Source organism: Mesoplodon mirus (assembly GCF_964341445.2).
Source record: "Mesoplodon mirus genome assembly, chromosome: 2".
NCBI classification, from domain to species: Eukaryota; Metazoa; Chordata; class Mammalia; order Artiodactyla; family Ziphiidae; genus Mesoplodon; species Mesoplodon mirus.
The window spans coordinates 224813105-224830528 of record NC_138977.1 but is presented as its reverse complement, the minus strand read 5'-3'; the positions used below and the strand labels follow the sequence as shown (position 1 = coordinate 224830528).

Sequence of the window (17424 nt, the reverse complement as noted above, 5' to 3'; positions counted from 1 at the left end):
CGTGTATTTTTATATCTATATGAGAGTAATAACTTTACAGTGTTTTGCAAAATTATCCTTTAACTAATATAAGCAACATCTGTGGGTGAGTTAATTCCATGCTACTCAAAACACGGCCTGTGGCAGAGAAGCCTGGGCACCCCCTGGGATGCTCTGTTGGAAATGCAGACCGTTGGACCCCACATGAGAAGCACTGGGTTTTCACAGGACCCTCCCTTAAGGACACACTGAAGTGAGAGCTGCAGTGGATTATAACACACATCACTCACTGACCTCCTAGCCTGGGAGGACTGGCTCTGCTAGCCTCAGCCCTTCCGTCCCAGGGATTTTCCAGCAGCTTCCTACCATCCTGGCTCCCTCTCAGCAAGCCTCCCTCTGAGTGGGGGCAAGGTCATTGCTAGAAGCGCTCTCCCCTTTCACCTCCACGCCCAGCCCAACCCGGGAGCCACAGACCACACTTCTGACCACCATCACCACCTCCCACCCTCCCACAGTGACCCGAACCTTCAGGAAGTGGGAGTGAGACCACAGAGACAGAGACCAGGCCTCAGATCACCATGTACTTCCCACTGATCCTCCCAAATTTGTTCTTGGTGGGGAGGGGGGGGTCTTGGACAGCACCATGGTTGTGGCCTGTCAAAGCTCCACCGTACATGAAAACATCTTGTTCCTTAGTATTTAATTTATCTTGTTAGGGAGAATTATTTTCCTTAGGGGATAGTGAAAATGGTTAAGAAACACAGCCTTAAGTAAACCTTTCTTAACCCATCTCTCTATGATGTTTCTCTATCGTCGGGTTTCAATGCTGCCCACGTTTTCAGGTCTTCCATTTTCTTATTCAACCAATACTTGAGTGCCTACCTAGTAACTGCCTTGTGAACATGGGGGTGACACATGTGAACAGGCAGGCCTGGGTCCTGTCCTCACGGGGCTTACAGTCTAGCTGAGGATGAGTGAGCAACTTATCACATAAAGAGACTACTTAGATTTTTTAAAAATATAAAAAGTGATGCATAAAGCAGCTTTAGAAAATGAAGAAAAAGTAATGCAAATTTAGAATGTGACATCTCAGAAAATGACTGTTACATAGTCTGTTGGGGGAGGGAGGGAATTATCCATAGGAAGTTGTTTTCCTGAGGGAAAAAGCGTAGTGTCCCAATACTGTCATGGGTACTAGGGAGTTTAGAAATAATCATTCTAATGGTAACTTAATTGACAGGAAATATTTGAACAATTATAATAAGAGTTGACTTCAGGTAAAGATACCCCATGATGGATCCGCCCCTACTCCGCCCAGGAATCCCCTTTTTTGCTGGTTCTTAGACAGCCTTTCATTTGTCTGATCAGTCTGGGTTTACATTATGTTTTCTTCCAAACCTTGTTTCATAGTTTGTCCAGTGTTTCTGCGTGAACTGCATAGTCATTAACAAGCCAGGCACCACAGTGGTGGACACAGTTCACACACTGTCTCATTTAACCTTCACAGGAACCTTGCAAGGTCAGCTTATCATCCCCCTGAGACAGAGGAAGCAGGAAACGTCCCAAACCCCACAGCCAGTAAACAGTAACCCAGGCTTGACCGACTCCAACGCCATCGTGCTGCCCTGCCTTACTGAGCTGTTGGCACTATCACAAGTTGTTTTTATCTAAAATTAATGCAAAAGTAAAACAGATGCCATTTGGCAGTAGTGGTGGCAATGACTAGTATAAGAAAGCTTTAGTAGAAACAGCTGTGGCAAATCAGCCTGACTCACGCTAAGTTACCTGTAATCAAGTTACCATCTGACAACTGATTAGTAAATGGAGCACCTGGAGAGCCAGGCCTCCAGACAGCGTCTGTCTCACGGGCGTGCCCTCCTTCTGGCAGACGCTGAAGGACTCAAGTGTCATGTAGAGTAAGCGCCAACACGTGATCGGAAAAAAATGGAGAATCACTGGTCTACCTTTAAAATCATGTGTTGGGTATTTCTGTCAATAATTACCAATTCAGAATAGCAAAGAGGCAGAACGTACATGTTTCTCTGGAAAGGTTCCACTCTTGGGTATCCTATTTCCTTTTCAAGAAACAAAAATATTTGATAACTGGGCTCATTGTCAGATTTTGTTTTGTCCTTCCATGATTTATTACATTTGATTCACTAAGTTTTGTCATTTCTTGGAAGTTTTGAAAATCCTAAACCCATACTCTAACATTTGTTCACATTGAAGCTAAACACTACATATTAAATGGATAAAAAAAATTTTAGCTAACAGCTCGTTATTAACAAGGAGATTTCTCAGATCAGAACTTTCACTGTAACATTTTTTATTAAATTTCAAACCAACCAGGCTACATTGTAAACAAAAGCAACTAACTTAAGTCTCCAATGTTTTTAAGAAAGTGATAGATTTTCCTTTCCCTTAAGTTTCAAGATTTCAAAACACTAAATAAAGATGCTGGAAACTGGAAAAAAAAAACTTTTTTTTTAAAGATGTCAGCAGTACAAATAAAGAAGAAAACATGAGGACTGGAGTATAACTCAACCCTAGGAGAAGGGAAGAGGAGGAAGATGGTAGAAGTTTCCATTTGTTTCCTTCACTGGAAAAGCACTTGAGTTACAGTTTCTGGGGCAGCTCTTAGTCCTTGAACAGGGCGCAACAAACAGGTTTTTTCTGGTGTGCAAACAATCTCCAAGGACTGGCCAGGAGCCTGGACTGTGTTGACCTTTGAGGGGAAGGTCTGCAGTCAGAGGCAGGGTGTGGCCATACACAAGCTGTGTTTGTTGATCCCACCCCATGTCGATCAAACGGCAAAAAAGATCCAGCATTGCCAGGCAACCATTTCTTTTTTTTTTTTTTTTTTTGCGGTACGCGGGCCTCTCACTGCTGTGGCCTCTCCCGTGGTGGAGCACAGGCTTCGGACGCGCAGGCTCAGCGGCCATGGCTCACGGGCCCAGCTGCTCCGCGGCATGTGGGATCTTCCCGGACCGGGGCACGAACCCGCGTCCCCTGCATCGGCAGGCGGACTCTCAACCACTGCGCCACCAGGGAAGCCCCAGGCAACCATTTCTTAACACTTCACTCATCAATGACTGCCATTAAGACATTTTAGTCCAAAACAGACATTTTGTTTTCTAAATGGAGCTTGATGGATAGAGAGATGGATAAAATGGATTCTACGTCACATTTCTTATCCTTGTCTCTGGATACTTATTTCCTTTTCCCAGTCTATGGGGAGAACCCCTTTTATGTTAGGTAGTAGGAGGAGGGACACAAAGGCAAACAGTGGAAGATAAAATAGAAATAAGCACTTAATCCTAACTCTGAAGGACATTCTAAACGTGTTGGGCAGATGAGGAAAAGTTAATAAGCATGTCGTTCTAGCAAATTAGAATTTTTCACTAGCAGAATAGTAAAAATCCAAAAGTTTGATAACACACGTGTTGCAGAGGGTGTGGAAAAGGAGAGACGTATGTTGCTGTTGGAAATGTAGACTAGCGTTAAGCCCTAGAGAGGATGTTAGCATTATCAAACTAACACTGCCTTTGACGGGGCAATTCCACACCTAGACATTTATTCTACGAATATACCAGCACAAATGCAAAACGTCAGGTGCACAACATTATTTAGGACAACTTTGTCTACAGTGGTTGGTAATAAAAGCTGTACTGGTTTCCTACGGCTGTGTAACCCATTCCCTCAAACATAGTAGCTTAAAACAAGACAAATGTATTATCTTACTGTTCTGGAGGTCAAAGTCCAAAATGAGTCTTACTCAACGAAAATCGAAGGCTTGTTCTTTTTGGAGGTTCTAGGGGAGAGTCCACTTCCGAGCCTTTCCCAGCTTCTAGAGGCTTCCCAGCGTCCTTGGCTCCTGAACTGGTAATGCTCCAACACCCACTTCCATCACCACAACACCCTCCACACTGATGCTCCTCCTTCCCTCTTATAAGGACCCTTGTGGTTGATTACATTGGGCCCACCTGGATAATACAGGCTAATCTTCCTATTTTACCATACTTAACTTAATACAGCTGCAAAGCCCCGTTTTCCACGGGAGGTAACATATTCACAGGTTTGGGGGATTAGGATACAGACAACTTTTGTTTTGCCTATCACAATAGCAAAAGACTAGAAACAAACTGATAGTCCATCAGTAGTGGACTGGTTAAATAAATTAGGTAAATTCATACAATAGAACACTATGCAGTTGGTTTTTGTTTGTTTGTTTGTTTTTGGGGTTTTTTTGCGGTACGCGGGCCTCTGACTGTTGTGGCCTCTCCCACCGCGGAGCACAGGCTCCGGACGCGCAGGCCCAGCGGGCATGGCTCACGGGCCTAGCCGCCCCGCGGCATGTGGGATCCTCCCAGACCGGGGCACGAACCCGCGTCCCCTGCATTGGCAGGCGGACTCAACCACTGCGCCACCAGAGAAGCCCTATGCAGTTGTTTAATAAATGAAAAAGACTTATTATGGACTAAACAGAAAGCTCTCCAAAATAGGTGAAAAAAAAATCACAGTACAGAACAGAGAGAGAGGAATATAGTATACATAATTTGCTTGTACCTATAATGTTTAAACTATTTCTGGAATGATATATCAGAAGCTAACAATGGTGGCTGCCTGCAGGGCAGGAACTGGCGGGCAGTGTTACAGAATGAGAAGACTTTTTACTATGTACTCTTCTACAACTTTGGATTTTTGAAACTTGTTAACTATATTAATTATCCCAAAAGTAAAATAATAAACTCTAGAGAAAATGAAAAGCAAGCAAAGTGCAAAAGGAGTTCTAGTTGGGAGAGATCAGTGCAGCCTGGAATCAGAAAGCCCAAGGTTAAAGTAGCAGATACAAGATGGTATCTGATTCCAAGTCTGCATAACTAATTAGCCCAAAACTTAATGGCTTAGAACAACAAATACCCATTATCTCACAGGTTTTGAGGGTCAGGAGCCTGGGAATGGCTTAGCTGGGTAGACGTGGCTCGGGGTCTCTGTGAGTTTGCTGTCAAGTTGTCAGACAGGGCTGCCCTCACCTCAAGGCTCAGCTGAGCCTGGAGAATCTGCCTGTGAGCTCGCTCTCTGAGTTGCTGGAGTCAGTCCTCACCGGCTCATGGTCAGAGGCCTCTGTTCCTTACCAGGTAAGCCATTCCACAGGGTGCTTGAATGGGTTCACGCCATGGCAGCTGGCAGGTGGTGGGAAAAAGAGAGAGAGTAAGAAAAAACAAGAGGGAGAGAGAGGCTGAAGATCAGCCCGAGGCAGAAACACCCAATCGGAGGGAGCGGCATCAGCACTTCTGCCACAAGCCACTGGCCACACCGGCCAACCTTGGCGCACTGAGGCAGGGGACCAGGGCAGGAACACTGGAGGGTGGGGGGCGGGGGGTCCTTGGGGGCCGTCGGCTGTCCTAGAGGCTGGCTACCAGTGGAGATAGTGGAGAGCACTGGAGGGCAGGGCACCGGGTGAAGGAATAAAAAGGTGAGTGACTGTGGTAAGTGTGCAAGGCAGCAAGGAGACAGGCCTAATTAGAGTCATAAGTGTAAACTGGGAAGCAGTAAAAAAAGATATAGAGAGCGGCATTGGCCCAGTTACAAGCCACTGATTCACTGTTCTTGCCATGCTCATATCTATGCCCTGGACCTAAGCTGAAGAACACTGCCTTATCCCACTGGAAAATAATTTCATATCTGTCAGGTTCTCTCCTCTGCTAGGAGGAGATTTCTTTTTTTTAAAATAAATTTATTTATGTTTTTAAATTTTTTTTTGGCTGCATTGGGTCTTCGTTGTGGTGCACGGACATCTCACTGCAGTGGCTTCTCTTGTTGCGGAGCACGGGCTCTAGGTGCGCAGGCTCAGTAGTTGCAGCACACGGGATTAGTTGCTCCGCGGCATGTGGGATCTTCCCAGACCAGGGCTCGAACCAGTGTCCCCTGAATTGGCAGGCGGGATCTTAACCACTGCGCCACCAGGGAAGCCCTAGGAGGAGATTTCTTAGAGAAGACAGGCATGCCTTTCATTTCCATGCTACTTGCCGCCCTGATGCCCCGTACGTACAATGGTAGGAAGCACCAAGTCGTGGCTTAAGTGATGAGAATTGACCGCTTCTTGTAGCGCAGTCCTGACAACCTGGAGAGACTAGTTTTTCTCTTCTTAACAGAGATTTCCCAACTCGTAATTCCCTTGCCTTCCAGAAAATTAGTCTCTTCCTTTTCAGCTGCAGCAATGACATTGCATCAAAATAGTACACAGAACTGGTATCATGTGCCTCCCAATATGAGGCAATGGAAGGGACACCACATCAGTGTAATGCTATGTTCCTTGAGAAAATATCTGACTTAAAACGTCTTGAGGCAACAATCAGACAAATCTAGCATGGAACGTTCTGTAAAGACAATTGGCCGCTTCAAAACCGTCAGTGTCATAAGAGAAAAAAAGTACGGGAGACTGTTCTAGATTAAAGAAGACTAAAGGAATGTGACAATTAAATGCAGTGCATAATCCTGGATTAGGTCCTGGTCACTTGAAAAGGAAAAAAGACAGCCACAAAGGACATTATTAAGGCAACTGAGAAAATATGAACAGGGAGCACATATTAAGATATTATTATTATTTTTTTTTTCATCAGTCATTCTGTTTATTTATTTATTTATTTTTTTTATTAGTTTCTGCTTTATAACAAAGTGAATCAGTCATACATATTAGATATTATTAACGTTAAGTTTGGAGGATGTATTAATTGTATCGTGACTACACAGGAGAATGTCCTATAGTTCTTAGGAATATCCTGCTGACGTGTTCAGGACTGAGGCATAGTGATATGTGCAGCTGCTTTCAGATGGTGCAGCAAAAGGGTGTGTGTGTGTGTGTGTGTGTGTGTGTGTGTGTACAGGAAGTGGGAGTCGGGGTGGGGAGAGGGAGAGAGAGTCTCTGAGAATAAGAGAGAGAGAGTTGGAAAGAGAAATCCAGTGTGGCAAAATGTAAACAATCAAATCTCTGTGAAGGGAATAAAAGTATTCATTGTATGACTTTGAACTATTTCATAACTGAAAATTTTCAAAATAAGAAGTACATATTTATGTATCTCTGTGTAAATGTCATACATATTTGTAATATTAGGAAGCATAAGTTAAGACAAGCTGCATATTCATGTAGCTGTAGAGCACAAATGCGATAATGCCAGTCTTGAATAGCAATTGTTATTCCTTTAAAGATCTGAAAAGCCCACCTCATAATTCACAGTGGGGAGCACTACTAACCCCAGAACATACTGCTGTGAAGTACCTGAGCCTTGGAAGGCAGGATGCAGACCTTATTATTTATCCCATCAGGACAGGTGATACACAACCTTCTGTGAAGTTGACATGTTCCAAATACTCGAAGTTCACTTGAATCACACAGTTGCTGAACTAAACCAGGAAGTTTTGTCCTGAACTTTGTCATATTTGGTCTTTAATGGTGAAAGAGACAAAGCTGCACTGTATCGAGAGCACCTGCTCAAAGAAGGCTGTGGCGTAAGTGAACATTTCCCATGCTGTAGGCTATGATGCCACGGTTATGATACTTAGATCAGCTTCATTCTTAGGGTTATATAGTAAATTGAACTACAAGTTGTTTTCACTTTACAGACCAAAAAGTGAGAATACTGCGGCTACTTCGTGTCTTAGATTTCATTGTGCCTGACTAAATTCATCATGATAATCTGTATAAAAGATTTTTTAAAGTTCAGTTTGACTCTCTCACCTCGGAGGACAAGAAAGTAGGTACAAGCACAGAGAATTTCCTAAAGAGCACTGTCATGATGACTTTATTCTGAGAAATGGGAAGAATGGAGACTTTTTAATAAATTTGGTTTGGATATTGAATACCTTTAGGTTTGAAGTGCTCTGAATAAAAGAATAAGAGGTGATTTTATACTGGTCAGCAAGACCTGACAGCAATAATGCTTTGATTTTTAGCAGTACTCATCTTTGTCACCTTAAGCAAGATAAAGCAGTTGAGTCATTAAAAAAAAAAAAGTCCCTGCTTCTGTGAATGGATCTCAGAAGTAACTCAATGAAGAGTGAGTTCCTGCACCTATTGTAACAGTTTTGGAGGAGATGATCAATGAGGAACAGGCCTCCCTCTAATGAACCACAGTAACTAGTAGATGACCCACTGGACACAGTAGAGAAACACTGTGGTTTTGCACAGTCACCTTGGTTGATGATGCCCTGACATTCCAGATCCTTGCAGCCTTCCCTGTGCACGAGCTGTCATGGACATCCCTCCCCTCCATCCTTCATGATGGGGTGGGCATATGATACAGCTGGTCTAACAAGAATCCTGCCCTTGGATTTTACAATTCAAATTAAGAAAGAAAATTCAGTCTCTCCTTGGGCAGTTGAAACTGATGATATATAGTTGGGAGCTAGTGGTGTCCTTATCACAAAATATGCACAGAGTAGAGAGGAAGCCAGTCAACAGAGAAAGAGAGAAAAGACCACCACCATCTGAGTAGATTCAAGGCTGAAGTGGTGACCTACATGGGAAGAAAATCCAAGGAAGAGGGGATATATGTATATGTGTGCCTGATTCACTTTGCTGTACAGCAAAAACTGACACATCATTGTAAAGCAACTGTACTCCAATTAAAAAAAAAAAAAAAGGCTGAAGTAACACATTTAGCCAACTCAGGGAATATCCCGATCACATTCTAAATGAAACTAACAGGTAAAATATTAAAAATAGCAGAGACTACTTTCCCCTGGAGAAACCATCCCATTAGTCATCTTTGGTCTTACTTTATTTTTGATATATATAATTTTTTAACCATCAAAAGTGCTTTCTATGAAATGTACATAAAATAGTTATAAAAGTCTTTTAATCTTCAAGGAATTAGCACAAAAAATATCATCTACTGAAGTTTCAAGTTATCTTTATTAACTAGGACTTATGCAGTTTGATCACAAACTGGAAGACACAGATATTATGTATAAAATTTATTCATTTTTTCACTTGCAAACTACATATTGAATGATTAAAAGATAGGAATTGCTGCTGGATTAATAAATTTTTACATATGCTTTCAGATCTTAAAAAAATAGAAGGCTATGAAACAAATATTGAAAACTGATTAATTCTTTTGAATTAAATGTCTAAGGATCTTCTGTTAAAATTTTAATTACCAATTTCTGCTTCCAGGGGGTATCACACTAATAATTCCACAAAGCACAAAAACTGGATAACATATAAAAAACAGCTGTACGAAGGCATCAAGGTCCAAAAATGTAGACAAGATTTGGGCCCAGGGTCCCAGAGAGCAAAAAAGAGCACTGAGGTTGGCCATATATTTCCCTTACGTTGGTCCTTGGAGAATCTGCTGATTCACAGCTGGGGCAAGACAAGTAGAAAGTGGTATTGTAGAGCTTCAACAGCCACACAGAAACACTGGAGCTGAAGACTGCCAAAACAACCAAGGCTTAAGGGGCCGAGATCCTAGAGAAAAGGGGACACAGAGAAATGAGCCCAGCAACTCCTCCTTGAGGAGTTTGCTGACCATAGGCAAGAAGAGATTTTGGCAATATCATGGTGCTGCGGATCAAAAATTGAAATATAAGTCCTGCTGAAAAGGAAGGGCACTAGTGAAGACCCCAGGTTTTCAGCTAACATCCCTGAAATGGCTGGCTACATCCTAGGAATAAGGGCAAACTGAAAACAGACTGCCCTCAACTAAAGTACAGTGATTTATTTGTACCCTAAATGCCAACCAAAAGTAGATAAAATCCTCTATGGATAATGTCTACCAAAACCTCTATGATTTTTCAAAAAGAATGTCAAGCGTTCAATCAAAAATTACCAGGAATGCCAGGATACATGACGAAATGACTGAAAACTAAGAGCAAAAACAGAAAAGGGAAACAAACCTCACAAGTGATTCAGGTGTTGAAATGATCAGATATGAACTTTAAAGCAGTGTGCAATACTATGAGGCTCAGACTTTAAAATAACTAGTGGTAATCCATTTCTTGATCTGGGTGCTAGTAACTGTGTTTACTCTGTGATAATTCATCAACCTGGAGATTTAATATTGTGTACTTTCTTATACATATGTCATACTTCTATACAACTTTACAAAAAAAGAAAACTTGTGGAATTCAGCTAAATTGGGGCTCAGAGGGAAATTCACAGCCTTAAACACATTTATTTGAAAAAGAAGGCTAAAAGCCATGATGTAAGCATCTATATCAAAAAACTTTTTAAAAGGAACAGCAAATTTAAATGATGGAAATAAAGATATAAGCAGAAATCAATGAAATAGAAAACAAATGCATAATGGAGAAAATATAAATATAAAATATAAGTGTAAATGTAAAAATATGAAAATAAACATAAAATATAAAAGCCTTTAAAAAGACTAATACAATTTATTATTTCTATGATATCCAGCCTCCAAGATGGCCCCCAATGATTCTTACCTCCTGCTATTCATGCCCTTGTGTAGTCCTCTCTCATATTGAAGAGGGTTGACCTGTTATTAAGACAATAATGCAAATGACAGAGTATGGTATCCTAAGCTAGACTATAAAAGACACTACAGCTTCTACCTTGCTCTCTCTTAGATCATTCACTCTGGGTGAAATCAGGTACCATGTTGTGAGGACACTCCAGCAACTCTATAGAGAGGTTAATGTGTTCAGTTACTAAGGTCTCTTGCTATCAGCCAGCACCAACTTGCCATCCATGTTGAGTGCACCATCTTGAAATCAGGTCCTCCAGCCTCAGTCAAGCCTTCAAAAGGCTGCATCCCTGGCCAACATACTGACTACAATCCAAGACAGAAGCCCCAGCTAATGTATTCCTGAAATCCTGACCCACAGAAACCACATGAGATAATACATTAGTTTTTTATTGCTCCATAACAAATTACCACATGTGAACATTTTAAGAAAACACATGTTTATTGTCCCCCATTTTCTGCAAGTCAAGAATTTGAGCTCAGCTCAAGTGGGTTCTCTGTCAGGGTCTCACAAGGCTGCAGTCAGGGTATCAGCTGGGTTAAATTCTTATCTGCAGGCATTCAGGGAAGAATCCACCTTTAAGCTCATTCAAGTTGCTGAGAGAATTCATTTCGTCATGTTTGTATGGTTGAACACCCAGGCTTTTCACTGGCTGTGGACTAGATGTCAACCTCAGGTCCTACAGGCCACCAGCAGTTGGACATATTCAACATGGCTGCTCACTTCATCAAACTAGCAAGGAGAGTGTCTCCAGTGAATGCTAGCAAGATGAAGTCTAATTTATGTGTATATTATCTCTTTCTCTCTTTCTCTCTCCTCCCCATCTATATATCTAAATGTATATATGTCTATATGTATGCATAGATATATGCATACATACACTTACACACACACACACAGAAGTAACAATCCAGCACTTTCACAATGTTCTATTGGTTAGAAGCAAGTCATAGAGCCCACCAACACTCAGAGGGAGGAGGTTATACAAGGTGTAACAGCAGGACGTGGAGATCATGGGGACCACCTTAGAAGTCTGGCTACCACACATAATAAATGTTTGTTGTTTGAAGACATTAAATTTTGGATAATTTTTTATGCAGTGATAGACAACTAATATAAATCTCTATCAAGAATGAACAAGAGTTCATCCCACATGCCGTGGAGTGGCTGGGCCCGTGAGCCATGGCCACTGAGCCTGCGTGTCTAGAACCTGTGCTCCGCTACGGGAGAAGCCACAACAGTGAGAGGCCCGTGTAAAAAAAATAAAATAAAATAAAATAAAGAACGAACAAGAAAAAGAGAGATAAAGCACATATGAATAACATAAGGAATTAAAAGCATTATCACTATGGGGGCTTCCCTGGTGGCACAGTGGTTGAGAAACTGCCTGCCAATGCAGGAGACACACGGGTTCGATCCATGGTCCCAGAGGATCCCACATGCCGCAGAGCAACTAAGCCCATGCGCCACAACTACTGAGCCTGAGCTCTAGAGCCCGTGAGCCACAACTACTGAGCCTGTGTGCCGCAACTACTGAAGCCCCTGCGCCTAGAGCCTATGCTCTGCAACAAGAGAAGCCACTGCAATGAGAAGCCCACGCTCCGCAACTAAGAGTAGCCCCCTGCTCACCGCAACTAGAGAAAGCTGCATGCAGCAACGAAGACCCAACGCAGTCAAAAATAAATTTTTTTAAAAAACGGTTATCACTATGGATCCTATAGATACTATTACAAAGATAAGACTTTATTACAAGAAAACTTATGGCAATAAATTAGATAATTTATATTAAAAGAGCTCAGTCTTTGAAAGACACAACTTACCAAAACTAAGAAATAGAAGTATATGTACCCCTACATCTAGTAAGTAAATAGCGTTCACAATTAAAAACTTTCCCCACAAAGAAAAACCCCAGTTACAGATGGTTTCACTGGTATATTCTTCAATGTAATGGAGAAATAACACCAACATTACAAAACCTTTTAAGAGAATAAAGACAGAAAGAGAACAAAAAGAGAGGGAATACAGCCTCTAGTTTTGAGATTAAGCTCATTTTTTTGATTAAGATAACCCTGATACTGAAACTAGACTAAGAAATCACAAAAAGTGACAGGCCAATCCCTCATATGAATACAGCTCAAAAATCCTTTTAAAAAATAGAACATTAAATTCAGCACTCTATTCACCACATAGAACACCATAACCATATAGGGTTTATCCCATTAATGCAAGGCTAGTTTGACATTTGAAAAACAACCAGTGTAAATCACACTAATAGAGAAAAAAAGGAAATAATGCATTTGATGAAATCCAACACTTCTTCATGATTAAAAATAAATAAATAATACCTTGGCAAATTAGGACTAGAAGGGAACTTCCCTAATCTGATAAATGGGCTAAAGGGTTTGGTGGTTTTGTACTGGGCCAATTTAGCTACACTGAAGAATTCCCTTCCCTGTTCGGTTCTGGGTCACACATGTGAGGTTTAGCAGTGGGGGAGAAACAGCATTTCCCATTTTGTTTTTTACTCTCTAGAGGACGGTACAGGGCACCAGGCTCATGTGGTTGTTCATTGGCTGCTCACCTTGTTGGTGGGAAGCAGCAGCTGAAATCTGGACAGATCTCCTCCTTCAAGTTCTCAGAGCACTGTGCCAGGCACATGCAGGGCTCCTCAGGGAAGGTCGCCAGCTCTCTTTCAGGTCATGCATGTCACTGATGTTGCAGGTGGCGAGAGACAGACATGGGCTCCAGTTTATCCTTGCAGGTTCCAGTTTGACTTGGCAGGCTCCAATCTGTCCCTGCTTTTCCCACCTTCATATCCAGCTTTCCTTCCCAACCGCTGGTCCCGCCAACTTGGAGCAACATCAGGCCCAGCGTGAGTCACAGAGACAACGGTTTGCACTGACTTCTTCACCAGCTCCCACAGTTATACAAAGTCTAATCTCTGTTCTAGACCCCTTATCCTATATCACTCACAGTAGTTCTGCTTTTCTGATTAAACCCTAATTGATACAAATATTAATACAAAAGTGGGATCCAGAGAACAGAACCTTTAGGATTTGTCTTCTGAATTGGCACTGGATTATCTAAAATTGTTTCTTCAATCTGATTTGATTTAAAGACATTGATGATCCCCAGTGGTAAAGGGACACTGGTAGTCCATTGCTTACAGTGGCAAAAAAAAAGTTACTTAAAATATAAACCAGCTAACTATAATCAAATCCTGTATAAAGCAAGGCTCAGAATAACCAAATAGTTGCCGTGTTAGAACTCTGTAGTAAAAGTAATTGGTATAACAGGGCTAGTTAGTTTCTTTCCAGTACTCTAGAGAACTCCAGGAAAGAAAATGATGACCTCACAGCTTTTCCACCCAGCTTTATTGAGATATAATAGACACATAATATTGTGTAAGTTTAAGATCTGCAACCTGATTATTTGATACACTTATAAACTGTGAAACAATTACCATGGTAGGTCCAGCAACACCTCTCTCACCTCACATAATTACCTTTTGTCTGCATGGGATGAGAATATTTAAGATCTATTCTCTCAGCAACTTTTGAATATACAATACAGTATTGTTAACTATAGTCACCATACACATCAGATCCCCAGAATTTATTCCACTTCTAACTTGAAGTTTGTATTCTTTGACCGATATCTCCCCATTTCCTCCACCTCGCCAGCCCTTGGTAAACACTCTACTCTGTTTATATGAGTTCAGCTTGTTTTGCTTCCACATATAAGTGAGATCATACAGTATTTGTCTTTGTCTGACTTATTTTATATTTTACTTAGCATAATGCCCACAAGATCCATCCATGTTGTTGCAAATTGCAGGACTTCCTTCCTCCTCGTGGCTGAATAATATTCCATCATGCATATATATCACATTTTTAACCATTCATCCACAGACAGACACTTAAGTTGTTTCCATATCTTGGCTCTTGTGAATTATGCTGCAATGAACGTGGGGAGGGCAGATACCTCTTCAAGATCCTGATGTCATTTCCTTTAGATATATACCCAGAAGTGGGATTACTGGATCATATGGTAGTTCTATCTTTAATTTCTTGAGAAAGCTCCACACTGTTCACTGTTTTCTATAGTGGCTGTACTAATTTACATTCCTACCGACAGTGGACCAGGGTTCCCTTTTCTCCACAACCTTGCCAACACTTATCTCTTATCTTTTTTTTTTTAACATCTTTATTGGAGTATAATTGCTTCACAATGGTGTGTTAGTTTCTGCTTTATAACAAAGTGAATCAGTTATACATATACATATATTCCCATATCTCTTCCCTCTTGCGTCTCCCTCCCTCCCACCCTCCCTATCCCACCCCTCTAGGTGGTCACAAAGCACTGAGCTGATCTCCCTGTGCTATGTGGCTGCTTCCCACTAACTATCTATTTTAAGTTTGGTAGTGTATATATGTCCATGCCACTCTCTCACTTTGTCACAGCTTACCCTTCCCCCTCCCCATATCCTCAAGTCCATTCTCTAGTAGGTCTGTGCCTTTATTCCCACCTTACCCCTAGGTTCTTCATGACCTTTTTTTTTTCTTAGATTCCATATATATGTTAGCATACGGTATTTGTTTTTCTCTTTCTGACTTACTTCACTCTGTATGACAGACTCTAGGTCCATCCACCTCACTACAAATAACTCAGTTTCGTTTCTTTTTATGGCTGAGTAATATTCCATTGTATGTATGTGCCACATCTTCTTTAACCATTCATCCGATGATGGAACTTAGGTTGCTTCCATGTCCTGGCTATTGTACATAGAGCTGCAATGAACATTTTGGTACATGACTCATTTTATTTTTTTGCGGTACGCGGGCCTCTCACTGTTGTGGCCTCTCCCGTTGCGGAGCACAGGCTCCGGATGCGCAGGCTCAGCAGCCATGGCTCACGGGCCCAGCCGCTCCCAGACTGGGGCACGAACCCGTGTCCTCTGCATTGGCAGGCGGACTCTCAACCACTGCGCCACCAGGGAAGCCCTAGATTTTTTGATGATGGCCATTCTGACTGGTGTGAGATGATATCTCATTGTCGTTTTGATTTGCATTTCTCTAATGATTAATGATGTTGAGCCTTCTTTCATGTGTTTGTTGGCAATCTGTATATCTTCTTTGGAGAAATGTCTATTTAGGTCTTCTGCCCATTTTTGGATTGGGTTGTTTGTTTTTTTGTTATTGAGCTGCAGGAGCTGCTTGTAAATCTTGGAGATGAATCCTTTGTCAGTTGCTTCATTTGCAAATATTTTCTCCCATTCTGAGGGTTGTCTTTTTGATAACAGCCGTTCTGACAGGTGTCAGGTGGTATCTCATTGTGGTTTTGATTCGCGTTTCCCTGATGATCAGTGATGTGGAGCACATTTTCATGTGCTCCACATCATTTCATGTGTTGATCATTTGTATATCTTCCTTGGGAAAATGTCTGTTCAGGTCCGCTGTCCATTTTTTAAATGGATTGTTTGCTTTTCTGTTATTAAGTTGTATGAGTTCCTCATATATTTTGGATATCAGCCCCTCACTGACCTGATGGTTTGCAAATATTTTCTTTGCCTTAGGTTGCCTTTCCATTTTGTTGATTGTTTCTTTTTCTGTACAGAAGCTTATTAGTTTAATGTGGCCAAACTAATCACTTGCTGATTTTTGCTTCTGTTGCTTGTGCTTTTTAGTGTCATATCCAAGAAACCATTGCCAAGATCTATGTCAAGGAGCTCTTTCCCTATGTTTTCTTCTAGTTTTATAGTTTCAGGTCTTACACTTAAGCCCTTAATCCATTTCAAGTTAACTTCTAATGGGAGGGTTGAACATATAAATATATATCAATTACAACGTGTTAGAATAATAAAAGTAGTAACAAAATGCAGACACAGTGCCTCCAAGGGAGAAATTAACTCTGATTTGGGTTGGAGGAGGGTAAACAGGCAACATTTTTAAGAGATGGTAACGTTATAGAGATGTTTGAAAGGATGGATACATGGATGGGTAGTGAGTAGGTTCCAGGCAGAAACAAGCAGGCAAGAGAGTATGAGAATGAGAGGACCCTCCCAAGAAGGTGAGGCCAGGGAAGGGTCCCTGACAACCTGGAAGGGGGCGGGTCACAGCTAAAGGAATCTGAAAGCAAGGAATGCCTCCTCGTTTCTTTCTGCCGCTCAGGAGAGAAATGTCCCCAGAGTTCTGCAGGGTCCCAAGGATAAGCATCTCCAGTTTTGCCCCTGGCTTGCCCCAGCACTGTGAGCAGGGAAATGCACAGAACACTGGTGTGAGTTGTTTGCTTGTTAATGACTTTGCACCACCTTCTGTACTTAATGAGTCATTCAGGCCATTCTTGGGTGATGCTTAGGCACAAAGCCCCTGCAGTAAACTGGTTGGGTTAGTTTGGTTCCTGGGCGTGTCTGGGCAGGTTCCCCAGACCAAGTAGGCTATAGTAGCGCTTCCTTTTCCTGTCAAGAGGAGGTGAAATCCAAGTTATCAGGTATAGACTTGGTCTGGAGATAATGCTGAGCTTCTGGTGAGACACAGCTGCACCTATAGAGTTGGTTTGCCCCGCCCTGCGGGCTGAGCATCCCAAGGTCAGGACTGCACTGAACTTTAGTATTTTGATGGGGATTTTCAACTACAGCTATTTAAAAGGTGTTGCTTTGAATTTTTTTTAAGTTTTAAACTTTATTTATATAAGCCTTTATTTCTTAATAATAACCTTGGAATTATAACCTAATTGATAGAATTAATATTCTTTAGAGACTAAGACTACTTGACAAAAAATTGTTACACAGACATTTTTTTAAATTAGTTTACCATTTTATTAATAGATTTATTTTTATTTATTTATTTTTTTATTTATATTTTTACTTATTTATTTTTATGGCTGCGTTGGGTCTTCGTTGCCACACATGGGCTTTCCCTAGCTGCGGGCAGCGGGGGCTACTCTGTTGCA

General features: G+C 41.6%; 1 protein-coding gene across 4 annotated transcripts in view; it reads right to left on the bottom strand.

Moving 5' to 3' along the window:
- Positions 1–17424, bottom strand: part of FANK1 (fibronectin type III and ankyrin repeat domains 1) — a 110434-nt gene that overhangs the window by 87143 nt on the left and 5867 nt on the right. Inside the window, exon 1 of one of the 4 annotated variants that reach the window (XM_082637885.1) lies at positions 5013–5073. The exons of the other annotated variants lie outside the window; for them this stretch is intronic. The gene's annotated coding sequence lies outside the window, so the exon portion shown is untranslated. Of the gene's footprint in view, positions 1–5012; positions 5074–17424 lie in introns of those variants that run through there. 4 annotated transcript variants of the gene reach the window in all.